The 14,204-nt window shown below is 43.6% G+C and overlaps 2 protein-coding genes across 3 annotated transcripts in view; one reads left to right on the plus strand and one right to left on the minus strand.

The window, feature by feature from the left end:
• The window catches only part of LOC142814398 (uncharacterized), a 181,254-nt gene that overhangs the window by 48,200 nt on the left and 118,850 nt on the right, over window positions 1-14,204 (plus strand). The gene's annotated exons all lie outside the window — the stretch shown is intronic.
• Window positions 1-14,204, minus strand: part of LOC142814565 (uncharacterized) — a 416,641-nt gene that overhangs the window by 43,170 nt on the left and 359,267 nt on the right. The window lies entirely within an intron of this gene.

The raw sequence follows: 14,204 nt of genomic DNA on the forward strand, positions 1-14,204 counted from the left end.
TTAAACAAAGAACCAATTGGAAAACGATAGATTAGAAATAAAATAGAGGTAATAAAAAGAACGAACAGGCTAATATAATTTGAAATAAAGTGAATTTATGCCTCAGCTTAACATTCTAATCATTTTGTTGTCTTTAGAAAGTCGCATACGGCCTCGCAAACATTCTTGTGGCTAAATCCCTTTTCAGTTGCTCCAAAGGAGAGGACCACCGGAAGAGATAAATTTAGAGCCAACCTACGGAGAGGTTCTTCTAACAGTCTCCTCCGTTGGTTTGTGTATAACCTGCATGTTAAGAGGCAATGGTGAAGGGATTCAATCTCGTTGCCGTGGAGGCATAGGGGAGACTGTGCCAGACCAGACCTGTGTAGATAAAAGTTCAGGGGGGTGGGAACTCGGCATCTTAGTCTCGTAATTGATATCTCCGCCGTTCAAGGGGAGCACCATCGATTTTTCTAAGGATACTTAAAATGGGAAAAATCCGATGTTGCCAATCGAGAATTTTCAAACTGATCTGACATGACAAATTTTTCAAAGCCTGCCACGGCGATAAATGCTAGCGTCGGTAATATAGAAATTAGGGGATAATTATGTGAGGCCACTGCGAGTGCATCTGCATATTCATCATCTTACTTAAAGTACCTGGACATCATTCCTCGTATACCTTTCCCAGTTTCTCTTGAACAACTCTTTCATGGTTCTTCAAGGGAAATGCCAGCTTAATGTTGCCGTCAACATACTGTTACAGATGGCAGGTCGATGATGAACAGCTCCTATGTTTAAGATAATACCACCCCACTTTCGGTAGCACCTCAGGTGATTGGCCAACGTTGCAACAGTCGTCTTGCTGTCGCTACCATAGGTGGTGGTCCCGTAACTGCTGACCAATAACAACATTTGCCGCTCCTATGTTTAAGATAATAACTCCTATGTTTAAGATAATACCACCCCACTTTCGGTAGCACCTCAGGTGATTGGCCAACGTTGCAACAGTCGTCTTGCTGTCGCTACCATAGGTGGTGGTCCCGTAACTGCTGACCAATAACAACATTTGCCATTTATTGAACGCCCGCCGTGGTGGTATAGTGAATAAGGTACTCGGCTGCTAACTTGCAGGTTGCGGGATTGAATCCCGGCTGCAGTGGCTGCATTTTCGATGGAGGCGAAAACGCTGTAGACCCGTGTCCTCAGATTTCGGTGCACGTTAAAGAACCACAGGTGGTCAAAATATCCCGAGCACACCACTATGGCGTCTCTCATAATCATATCATGGTTTTGGGACGCTAAACCCCAAATATCATGTCATGCCATGTTTTGAACGGATACAAACACTGGCAGGGGAAAATAAAAAATAATCAGTTGTACTGCCTTATTTCTGGCAGACTCTTTAGTGGATGCCTAAAGGCAAGTTGCGTTTTTTTTTTGATAATTGGTATCTGTGCTTAAACTTTAACTGCATACAGACAAAAGCAAATAAAAAGTCGGCAAATCACGCACGAAATTCTCTAAAGTCAAGTTTCTAAAGATTTATGTGTAAGTGTTTGCTGCAGATTTATTCGTTAGTTTAAAAAAGAGGGGAGGGGGGTAATTGTTTACAAGGCGCTACGACCAGTGCCTTCACGTTGTATTGCTCTTCCTGATTTCCGCACTAAATTCAGTGCATTTAGGGCGCGAAGAACAAGAACTGAAAGGAGGTAGTAAGGATTTACTTCCCAAATATGTCTTCTAATTTATCGCGAACGTAGAGCCAGGCTCTGGTACAACTTATATACTTTCTATTCGATTCCTCTAGTCTATATACACATGCGATCCACTCGGAATTTTTTTGCCATTTGTAAGAACACTGGGCTCATTGCAGACGTAGACAATGTTTACCTTTTCAAGGCTACCGGTAACGATAAGAGAGTTCATTGCTGGGCTTATTGGTGCGCAATAACACTACAACAGATGAAAATGAGAGCTGAAACGTAGGCGCGGAGTTTTCGCTTTAAAAGTCTCGGAGGCTAGCACTAGGTCTCTTTTTGCTCTACAGATGGCGCAACTTACCCGAGCGCAGCGACTTGTCAATACGTTGAAACCCGATTCACTCAGTTCTGATGCTCCTCCGAGTTCCTGTGTGTGTAGAGGCGAAGCCTTCTTCTTTATGGTCGGAAGAAGTGGATAGGGCAGTCAATCAGGCTGCGCATAATGTATTTTATTTCCTCATTGAAGGTACACAAGCATTTTAGCGCGGATGCGTATTGGTCGGTCATCGTAGCTTGGGGTCGGCTTGCGAGTTTTGATGCGAGGCATCCTCTGTGGAGTAGACGAGGATTCCAGAAGCAGTTTTTAGCGATAAGCAGGAAAAAAACAACAACTTGCAACGTAAAATGTATATATGCCCTCTAGTGACGAATAATAAAACATACTAAGCATACTATATACAACTGTAATGAACACAAAATGTAGCCTATTTTTAAAGGTTTACAACTCTTGGCTCAGCCAACCGTGTTTACTCGCGTATAACCAGTTTGCTTTATTATGTCTATTACTGAATCTCAACTAACGTAGGTCACCTTCTTTGGCAACGAAACAATAATTTGCTAGTATGACTATCTCGCCGCGTGAACGTACATTCCACACACCGAGAAAGTGTAACTTAGGGAATCTCGCGCCAATTTTTTTTTAATGTGAAGCATTTTTTTCAGTGAACGTAGGCAACCTTGAGCCTATATATCTATCTAGACGCTTAGGTTTGGGTGCTCTCGTTATCACCCCCTTAACTTGGCGTGAACCAAAATTAGCACGGGAGGTTGGGATCGTTTGACGAATATAACGCGGTGGTCAAGACATGAATAATGTTCCAATCTCGTTGCGTACGTCATCAAACACTTCCCGCCAGACATTGGCACATACCCACGGGTGGGTATATGCCACTGATATGCGCATATGTGCCACAGGTAGATGACACTTATTATCTATAGAGAAACGCCGAGAATACATATCGCAAGTTTAAAAGGCGAGCGTGAAGAAATACCCGACATCGCTAGCATCAACCCCACAAATGCAAAAAATAAATGCCGCCGCAGGTCACGGGATAAAATACAGGTTGCGGCGGCTGCATTTCCGATGGAGGCGGAAATGTTGTAGGCCCATGTGCTTAGATTTGCGTGCACGTTAAAGAACCACAGGTGGTCTAAATTTCCGGAGCCCTCCACTACGGCGTCTCTCATAATCATATCGTCGTTTTTGGACGTTAAACCCCGCATATCAATCATCAATCAGTCAAAGAATAAATGTCAGGGTGCCAGCTGGAATCGAACTCAAGCATTTTGCGTGGCAATGGAGCATTTTACCGCAGAGCTACGGCAGGTGATTACTTTTCAAATAGACCCTAATCTTTGTAAAACTTCAATAGTGGTTTTCATGCTGCCTATCGAATTTTATAAACATTACATATGTACTCCTTTGATAAAGCCGTAACGTTAGGTTAACGTCAATTGTGGTCAGGTGGCATGCGCTGAAGTTGATTTATGTAGCAGTGTCCAGGGCCAGCATCTTCGCGAGCATCAGGACTTCACATCAGCTTCTGGTGTTGCTAATATGCATGTTCCAGTTGGTATCGTTGCGCAAGTGCAAACAACTGGCTATATAAACATCTGCAACTCTTCAACACACATCTGTGAGCGCAACATTTCTACATATATTTAGCGTGGTTTCATGACATGTTGCTCAACAACAAAAGCAAAATTGTGACACGCTCACCTTCCCTCCACATGCTTCGCATGACGTTGATTCCTAGGTACGTGGGTTCTCCCGAATTTTCCTTGTTTACATCTTTTTGTTGAGTCTAGCGCGTTGTCTGTTTGAGGTTAACAAATGTGCTTTAAAAAGATGGACTGATGCATTCATGTGTTGCGATAGCCAATTGTAATATCGTTTTTACACGAGTTAATGTCGCTGTATTACCAGTATGTAATTCAGCGACATCGATGCTTTGCTTACTGTCTAATTGCAAATCAATCAGATAGAACACTTTTATTTAACCAAAAAGAAAAAAAAAGAAGTCGTACATGCACTGAGCCGCGCAAGGATTGAAACAACGAAACGAATCGTTTCTGAAGACTCGTCTGGTTGCTTGTATAGCTTCTTCTGTGGTCTTAGCTGTGCGGGGCAGATTGTTTCTACGTCGCTTTTTGGTCGTTGCTACGCTCTAATAGGCGACACTTAGTTGTTTTTACGTTGATTTTCAGCGCAAGAAAAGGTTCGAGTTGTATCGCAGACAGTCACGTGCACTACACAGATGTCCAAACTCCATAGAGAGAAACTGACGCTTAAACCAAGCGTTCGCAGCTCTCATAGATCTACGGGGACGTGGTCGTTGGCGTATACGCCTTCCATCACTTAGAGGTCTTCTTGCAGCCACCATTTCCTTTGCCGAAAGCTTAGTATTCTGCCTTTGAGGGAACTCTGAGTCTTCGGCTCGCCACCTTTGATTCACAGCCATTACAATACACCAATCAATCAAATGAGTTTTATTAAGATAAAAGGAGTGAATACAAAATATAAAATATGCAGACGAGGGTTCCAGAGTACGCGACTGCAACGGGACCCTTGGTTATGAAGACACGGTTGAAAAAAACAAAACAAAGTAAAGCAGCAGCCAGAACTGAAAAACCGAGTATGAAAAGCAAAAAGGCTTATAAGTAACCAATAACAAAAGCACAACATATAACGAGTAAATTTAAAAGCACCACAACACTAACAACTGAACAAACAAGGAATGCCTAAACTATAATAAAGAAACAAAAGGACTAGGAACAAAAACACACATCATTAGTGCAATATATAGCAATAAATCTGGTACACCTAAATGAAACAACTTCATAAATTTAACAAATAATGCTTTAATGACCTTTTAAATTTGCCGGGCTAACCGTCGCCTTATTAATTTTATGTGAAGCAGTGGGGAATAGCGTAATATACCCATTTTCTATGGCACATGCACACTTTTTTTTATGATGATGGTTTTCTGATAGGCCACAGTTGCGCAAACTCGTTTTATGACGATACTCTTCTTCGTGATTTTTAGTGGACCACTGCAGAATAGTGGGATTTAGCCAATTTCTTCGGTACACACCCGTCTATAGTGGTGATTTTTTTTATTGGCCATTACACTTACCTTCTTTTTTTTTAATGGGCCGTACAAATTACGGCTAGCCTTAACCATATCGTTGTTAAAAGCCGGGTTAAGAAAATGCGGACAGACGAGGGGGGAGTCTACCTTGGGACCTTCAAATGTGAGGAATACGATTTTTTGTTTTAGGCATCTTTTCATGACGTGTGATACCTTACATAGGAAATTCATGACTGCCTGAAGTGGTTAAATGGTGGTTTCGCATTGTGGTCGCAGTACCTTTCGTAGTTGCATATAATATAAATAAAGGCTTTTATTCTGCAGATATGTTAATAAAGCTGTTAACTTCTTTCTTTCTTTCTTTCTTTCTTTCTTTCTTTCTTTCTTTCTTTCTTTCTTTCTTTCTTTCTTTCTTTCTTTCTTTCTTTCTTTCTTTCTTTCTTTCTCTTTTTCTTTCTTTTTTCTTTTTCTTTCTTTCTTTCTTTCCTTTTCTTTCTTTATTTATTTTTCACATGGCTAGGACCTTTCATTACCGAACGACATTTAGGCGACTGCAATGTTCAATGAAATTTCCAGTCCAGGTAAGCGAAATTGCCGTGTATTTCTCATAGCAATTAGTGGTCTTTCTGACCCTATATTCTAACGCTAGTTTAATTATCTCAAAGAATGGGAAAACACACATACAAGAAATTTGATTCGTTTCCGCAGGCTTACCTTTGTCTAATGAACTACGAGTTCACTTAATCAAGTCTCATGCCAGACGATGTAATCGAAACATATCTCCATTCAAAATGACTGCGCTAGTATTGGTCGCGAAATTCAGTTACTGCCACGGTGGCATAGTTGTCACGGTTTTCGGAAGCTGGCCAAGAAGGCGCCGCTTCAATATCCACCACACAGGTGATATTTCAATGTTTTAGATGAAGGCGAATCGCTAGAACCCGTGTCATGGAGTTTAAATGGGCCCTGCAATACTTTTTATAGTCTGAAAACGCTGCCGATGTGTAGTTGACGCTCCACAGAACACGCAAGCCATATATTATGTGATGCACAGCACGTGGTTTGGAATAATAATAATAATAATAATAATAATAATAATAATAATAATAATAATAATAATAATAATAATAATAATAATAATAATAATAATCAGCCTGACTACGTTTACTGCAGGACAAAGGCCTCTCTCATGTTCCGCCAGTCAACTCGAAGCTGTGTTGCCAGTTTATACCCGCAAACTTCTCAATATCATCTGCCCACTTAACCTTCTGTTTCCCCCTAACCCGCTTACCTTCTCTGGGAATCCAGAGCGACATCCTCGCGTGGTACAGGGAGCAACGGCGTGGCTTCCCGCCTCCGCACAGGGATCTTACCCGGTGGGAGGCGGTGAGGTTGCGCCAGCTCCAAACCGAGACTGTGCTGACCCCATCGCTAGCGCGACACGTGTGCCCCGAACTCTACGTGAGTGAAATGTGCAGTGTGTGCGCGAGCGCGAGAGCCACCCTGGCTCACATACTCTGGGGATGTGACGCAGACAGCGCGGACGGTCCGGTGTTACCGCCGCAAGTAGAACAGCGTGTGGGGTCTACGGACCCAGAAGACCAGCGAAGGGCCGTCCGGCAGCTCGAGGTCGCACTGGCGCTGCAAAGGCGAAAGGGGGACACCCTCAGTAACCCGAGCGGCGACGGGGCACGAAGGCCTTGAGGTCTAGGCCCGCGTGACATTAGGACTTCTAGTGTAACGTGAGATAGGGTGAACCCCACGCCCTGCGCGGCCGGAGGGAATCCCGCATGCTGGAACCCAATAAAGTTTATTCTCTCTCTCTCTCTGGGAATCCAGTTAGTTACCCTTAATAACCAGCGGTTATCCTGTCTACACGCTACATGCCAGGACCATGCCCATTTCCTCTTCTTGATTTCAACCATGATATCTTTAACCACCATTTGTTCCCTAATCCACTCTGCTCTGGAGTGGATAATCTCCCACTGCTGGAGACCAGGCAGTGGAATATTATGGCATCGGTTCTAGAAATGTCAGAGGAGAGCTACTAGTAGAGTTCGCAGAACGTAATAATTTATTATGGATTTTGTATACCTTCTACCAAAAAGAGGAAACCGTAAGTGGACATGGAGGAGCCCTAATGTCGAAAATAACAACAAAATAGAATTTACAATGAGTGCACACCCAGGCATAGTGCAGGATGTGGAAGCGCTTGGCAAGGTAGGATGCAGTGACCATAAAATGGTACGTACGGTCTTGAATTCACCTAGACTTGAAGAAGGAACGATAAAAACTGATACGCAAGAAGTCCATCAATGGGCTAGCACTGAGAGAAAGTAGAGGAATTCAGAGTCTCACTTCAGAACAGGTACTCGGCTCTTATTGAGGAAACAAACCTTAGCATAGATACTATGAATGATATTCTGATGAGTATCATTACAGAGTGTGCAGTGGAAGTTGGAGGTACGGTACTTAAGCAGGACACTGGCAAGCTGTCCATGGAGAGGAAGAACCTCATTCAAAAGTGTCAAAGCATGAAAGTCTCTAGTACAACAGACAAACTAGAACTGGCAGAGCTTTCGAAGTTGACTAATAAGCGTAAGGTATCTGATGTAAGAAGGCATAACATGGAGAGAATCGAACACGCTCTGAAAAACGGAGGAAGCGTCAAAGCAGTGAAGAGGAAACTTGGGATAGGCAGAAACCGGATGTATGCACTAAGGGACAAAGAAGGCGAAATAACTACCAATATGGATAGGATAGTTAAAATAGCGGAGGAGTTTTACCGAGACCTGTACAGTAGCCGGGACAACCACGACCTTATTACTATAAGAACTTGCGCTGACCCAGATGACACCCCACCAGTAAGGATAGAAGAAGTCAGAAAAGCTTTGGAGAGCATGCAAACAGGCAAAGCTGCTGGTGAGGACCAGGTAACATCAGATCAGCTGAAAGATGGAGGACAGATCGTGTTAGAAAAACTAGCCACCGTGTTTACGAGGTGCCTCCTGACGGGAAGAGTACCAGAGTCTTGGAAGAATGCTAACATCATCTTAATACATAAGAAAGGAGATGACAAGGGCTTGAAGAATTACAGGCTGATCAGCTTGCTCTCCGTATAGCATACATGGTATTTACAAAGGTAATTGCTAACAGAGTTAAGAAAACAATAGAATTCAATCAACCAAAGAAACAAGCAGGATTTTGAACAGGCTACTCAACAATCGATCACATTCATACTATCAATCAGGTAATAGAGAAACGCTCAGAATATAGTCAACCACTATACATAGCCTTCATGGATTACGAGAAGGCATTCGATTCAGTAGAAATATCAGCGGTCATGCAGACACTGCGGAATGAGGGCGTCGATGAACTATATATAAACATCCTGGAAGAAATCTGGGATTAACTGCTACCATATTGTTTCATAAAGAAAGCAACAGAATACCAATCAAGAAGGGTGTAAAGCAGGGGGATACAATCTCCCCAATGCTATTTACCACGTGCTTACAGGAGGTTTTCAAAGGCCTAGAATGGGAACAATTAGGGATTAGAGTTAATGAAGAGTACTTTAGTAACCTGCGCTTCGCTGATGACATTGAATTGCTGAGTAACTCAGGGGACGAACTGCAACTCATGATTACGGAGTTAGACAAGGAGAGCTGAAAGGTGGGTCTTAAAATTATTCTGCAGAAAACGAAAGTAATTTACAACAACCTCGGAAGAGAGCAGTGCTTCGAAGTAGGTAATAGTGCACTTTAAGTTGTAAAAGAATATGTCTACTTAGGGCAGGTAATAACCACGGAGTCGAACCACGAGATTGAAGTAACTAGAAGAATAAGAATGGGGTGGAACACATTTGGCAAGCACTCTCAAATCATGACGGGTAGATTGCCACTATGCCTCAAGAGAAAGGTATATAACAGCTGCATCTTGCCGGTACTTAGCTAAGGAGCAGAAACCTGGAGACTTACAAAGAGGGTTCAGCTTAAATTGAGGACGACGCAGCGAGCAATGGAAAGAATAATTGTAGGTGTAACCTCAAGAGACAAGAAGAGAGCAGACTGGATTAGGGAATGAATCCTCAGATTCAGCTAAAAATCTACTCCACGTACTATAATACATACAGTAAAACTAAATACATAAAATAAAACTACTTTGAATTCTAAAAAATTACTGTGTCACAGGCCGAGTATCTGATTTGAGCGTGGCACGTTTGGTAGTTACTGGGGCCGCCACGAGAAGCCGTGAGTTGTCCTCGCGTGCGCGCGAAATCGCATTGAAAAGCCGCACATACGAATAAAAAAAAAAGCAGTCGTGGTCACGAGGCGCGCGTGACGTATATTTTTTCCCCGTGCCATCCCTCCCTGCTTAGCGACCTGCGGTTTTGTCGGGACGAGAAAAAAGGATAATGCAATTGCAGCATGCGACAAATCTTGGTAACTACGGTTGTATTGGATGAATCTTAAAAATTTTTGCGGCAGTCAATTCATGAGGCAATAAGCTTGTTTAGTGAATCTATTCAATGACTAATTGAGCAAGTGTTGCACGGATCCTTCAAGAGCGTGGCAAGTTACCAGCTATCTATGACAATCATCATACGTCAAATTCTACGTGGCGTACTTTGTTTTGCTTGTAGGTGTGGTAGCAGCTGGAACGGCAGAATGTGAATCAGCTCTTCAAATCTGCCAAAGCTTAGACGTAGCAACGAGTGGAATGAAAGAAAGTACCAGTTTTTGAGACTTTCTGTTCATGCAGTACCTTTAGTGTTATTTTTAGGATCACCTTCCACACTTCAAATATTATTTTCATTCAATAATTGACTGATGAGCAATCTAGTAAATGACAATTATTATTAACATTCATTCATTCATTCATTCATTCATTCATTCATTCATTCATTCATTCATTCATTCATTTGCAACTATACATTATTGCAGTTAAGCAGGAGAATACGACCTTCGCAGAGGAAAAATTGGCAACAACATGGTATTTCTTGCTGTCTAGGAAACAACAGTTCAGTGACACTTGTTTACACGAAACCTCGCCCACTACTACTATACTACCACCATGCTTGCATTCAAACATAAGCCAAGTGCACGTAGTCCACGGAAACCTGCCGTTTCAAGGGTGTGTTGCCGCCATGTAGGTTCTCCTCCACTCGCTGCGAAAACGGCGCACAAGCAACTCTCGCGCTACACTGTTGCGCAAAAAACCAACACGCCTAGTCGAACCTCTCTCCTTACAACATGCCCGGCAGCCATTACATGTCCCCTAAAGGCCTTTCTGCAGAACCGACATGTGTAAAAATGGGAACAGCACATACAGGCAGATGCGCGGCTGAAATCTCGCTCGCGAAGAAGCAAGTCGGCTGCAAGTACAAGGTTTTACTACTTCACCTTAAGCCGCTACTTTGTAGGCACATCACCTTTCGCGAGCCAGCGCCATGTCTTTTAGAGCCTTCACGCACGTGTTCAGTGGCTTTTATTTCTTGTCTCAGTCTTCGGAGTGCTCCACCATTGAAGATTATCGCTAGCTAACCATTCGTCTTTGTGCCTTCCTTTTTTTTATTTCTTTTCTGCATCGCGTGGGTGCGTAGCCCCGAAGCCCACGAGCACGCATTTACACGGTGTAGACGCAAAGCGGATGAATAAACGAGGCTCGCAAGCTTCACTGTTTGAACGGAACGAAAGCGTCGATGCTCCGCGCGCAGCGCTAATCTAATTTCCGCCGTCTGCATGGAAGCCCGCGAAGTTGCGTGCGGTGTAGCGAAAGGCTGCGCCTCATAAACCGATGTATCGTAGCGCTCATTATACGGAGCGACCCAAGCACAGTGTGTCTCTGTTGCAGAACCCCCCGCGTTTAGGTAGCGTTTGTCGCGTCAGACTTAATGCCTTTTACGAAACATTTGTATAGATAGTGGACTATGCAGGCGTGCGTTAATAGATGTATTAAAAACCGACGGGACTGCACGGATGCTGTTACGGCTAGTAATGTATGCCTCGCACACCTGTATTATGTTCCACGCTCCAAGCTAATTGTGAGGAAAGAATCTACGGCTCACTGAACGACCCCCCGGGGGACCATCTCCCTACTGAGCAAACAATTTTTCTTTTCCTTTTCTATCCGATGGTTCGGATTTGGTTCATTGCGTTCGTCTAGTCGGGTTCTTGTCTTTTTAACATTCAGCGGTGACTTACTCGAGGTTCCGTCGAGCCCTGCTTCGCTAATTACGAGTACGTCTTCATCTTCGAACCTGTAATTAGAGCAATCGTTAATTGTGGCGCTAGACTCCTTGCGCTATCAAGCTTAAGTAGGCCGTACTTTTTCACCTTTATTGAATACTGTTTCTTTTGATAGTTTGCTCACGTTTTTTTTATAAAAAAGAGACAGTGGGGGAGGGGGACGAGAAAGACGATGGCTTAAGAAAAGGCTGGTAAGGCGGTCCACTGTGAGTTGACTGAATTGGCTAAGGCCTGTGATGAGCGCTCAGTGTCTGGATCAAAAAGGAAATGAAATTGAATAAACTCAGCAGGACCAACGCAAGAAGGCTTAAATTGTTAATAAGACTAGACGTTCCCTCTAAAAGAATTCGCTTTCTTCGTCTATACTATTGCACTGTTTTTATATTCAAGCATGAACCACCAACTAGCCTAACTATCGCTTCAAGTGTAATTCGCGCTCTTTTGTAAAATTACTTGCATCCAATGAAATTAGTACTGCCTTTCTGCATGCATGATGGATTCATTCTCTGAAGGTTTGCTGGATGCAGTGTCCTGGCTTAAGCCTTAAAGGGACACTGAAGAGTAACAATGACTTGGTTTGGATTGACAAAGTGCACAATGAGAACTCTGATGTCACATGTTTCCCAGTCTTAAGTTAACAGCGGAGGAGAGAGAGAGAGAATAAGGATGAAAGAAAGGCAGGGAGATTACTTATGGCTGAGTCTGGTAGGGTATACCTCGCACTGTATGCAAAAAAGTATGGTAGAAGTTTCGCTCTTAAATTTCACATTGAAACCTCCACGTGTTACGTCAAAATTTTCAAACTGTATTATTTTGTATTTTCGCGACGTTCACTTGATGGAAACTCCTGAAGCCTCGTATACTAGGTCTATGGCACCAAAGAGTTCTAAAGCTCCTTGTAAAGCACCCACAAATGACAATGCGCTTCATTAGGATGCGAAGCAGCATGTGAACTAGGCCTGTCCTGTTCACGCCATGGCCACCGCTGACGATGATGTTGATGACTATGAAGAACAAGCGCCTTCATAATGAATTCAAAACGAAATTCAACCCAACGCAGTGTAACGGGTATGAACAATAAACATTGTAGGCAACTGTACACCGCTTGACACTCATTTGCGTGCGTGAATGGTCAATGTGACGGGTGATTTACGGTAGCACCAAACGATCTCACCGCTTCGACCACTCATCATCATTCACTTCGTGGATATGCCATGATGCTTTTATTGACTTGAAGCTAGCAGGACCCAGCAGGCGTCTTCAAAATATCTGACGTCGTGGTGTTTGGGGCCAGAATCTCAAGGTGGGTTATCCACCGGCACTTTAACGTGAAAGTGTTTTATGCCGGTGTCCACCACAGCTCCGGCGACGTATTTTTGTCACAGATAGAACGTTGTAAAATACATACTAATAGATTACAAAAGGGGGAAAAAATTACACGAAAAAGTTCTTTCGCGGGGCGTCGAACCAGTGGCCTCTCGATATGGAGCGTGCGGTGCTAACCTCTAAGCCACGAAGTACAATTTTTTTTTTCATGGTACTTAATAAAATGTTTGTTAAAGTGAACACAAAATGACAATGATTGTATGGAACATAAGCGACGATTCAGAGTACGATATTGTGTTGAGAAACAGTGGTTAATGATTTAGAGTACTATAGGTACTCAACTATGGGAGAGCATAAAGACGTCCTGGGGGACCGACACTTGATGAGGCCGAATCGACAAAAATTATGGTGCGAACGAGTTCACGACGTCATAAACACAAGCACGAGCACCTGAAGCAACTGTTCTGTTTGGCGTTGACGCTCACAACTTGTCAGTGCATGCTAGGGGAGAACGAGAAGTGTGTCGGGCGATCCCAACCGACAATAGGGGCTAATCACTACAGACAATATCGAGCGAGACCTACGTGTTAGCTCTTGTTGATCTTCGGGTTTAATGCACGTGTGTGCTAAGCATTACGGGGAAGGACAATGAAATTGGCCGATTAGATCTACTAATCAATCATTTTTGTAGATAAGGTTCTAGGTCTGTATTGCTCAAAGACTTTGCTCTGAGATGTACCAGGCTTTAAGGAAAATATGCCTGAAAAGCATAATGCAGCACGTCCCAACCTTGGTTCAAACAAAGCTGTTTTTATAAAAGGAGCAGTGACGTAAATTTGACGTATGTCTCGCTTTTGCGTCAACGGGTAGCTATCCGTACAATAGTAAACATTCGGTACTCATAATGCAACAGAGTCAAATTAATATATGTAATATTGATTATTATGACCAGTATCTAACGCCCATTCAAAACGGGTGCATAGCCCGCCAATTTTCAGCTCTGGTCCACCCACGCTGTCCCGGTTCATCTGATTGCGTGGCCATAAAAATTGGTGGAGCCAGTTTCAGTTGACATTTCTATTCCTCGTCACCCACCTGTATAGGCACGCCTTCACGACCTTATTGCCATCGCCACTGTCATCAACGCCCACAAGCAACAATGAAAACACTAAGCAGGATGGTATCGCGGCAATGCGCGGCGTGGCGAATCATTTTCGGTCCGATTCTCCTCTAAGCAGTAATTCTGAAATTGACGCCGGACCAGGCAGAGACGAGGCAGCTCGAGAAGCGAGCTCGGGCCACGCTGGCTGGTGAGACGCTGCGTGCGTTTTACTTGTTCGCGATGACTGTAGCATCCAGTAATCACGTTCGCGCTCTCGACTTTACGACAAACTATGCCAAGCGGCACAACGAAGACGCAGGACTGACGCGAAGCCGCTGCACAAACTAAGCGAAACAGAGACATTGAAGCCGTTGCGAGACAGCCAGACGTCGCCGCTCGACCCATGTAGACACCA

This window comes from Rhipicephalus microplus, chromosome 4 (genome assembly GCF_043290135.1).
Source record: "Rhipicephalus microplus isolate Deutch F79 chromosome 4, USDA_Rmic, whole genome shotgun sequence".
NCBI lineage: Eukaryota > Metazoa > Arthropoda > Arachnida > Ixodida > Ixodidae > Rhipicephalus > Rhipicephalus microplus.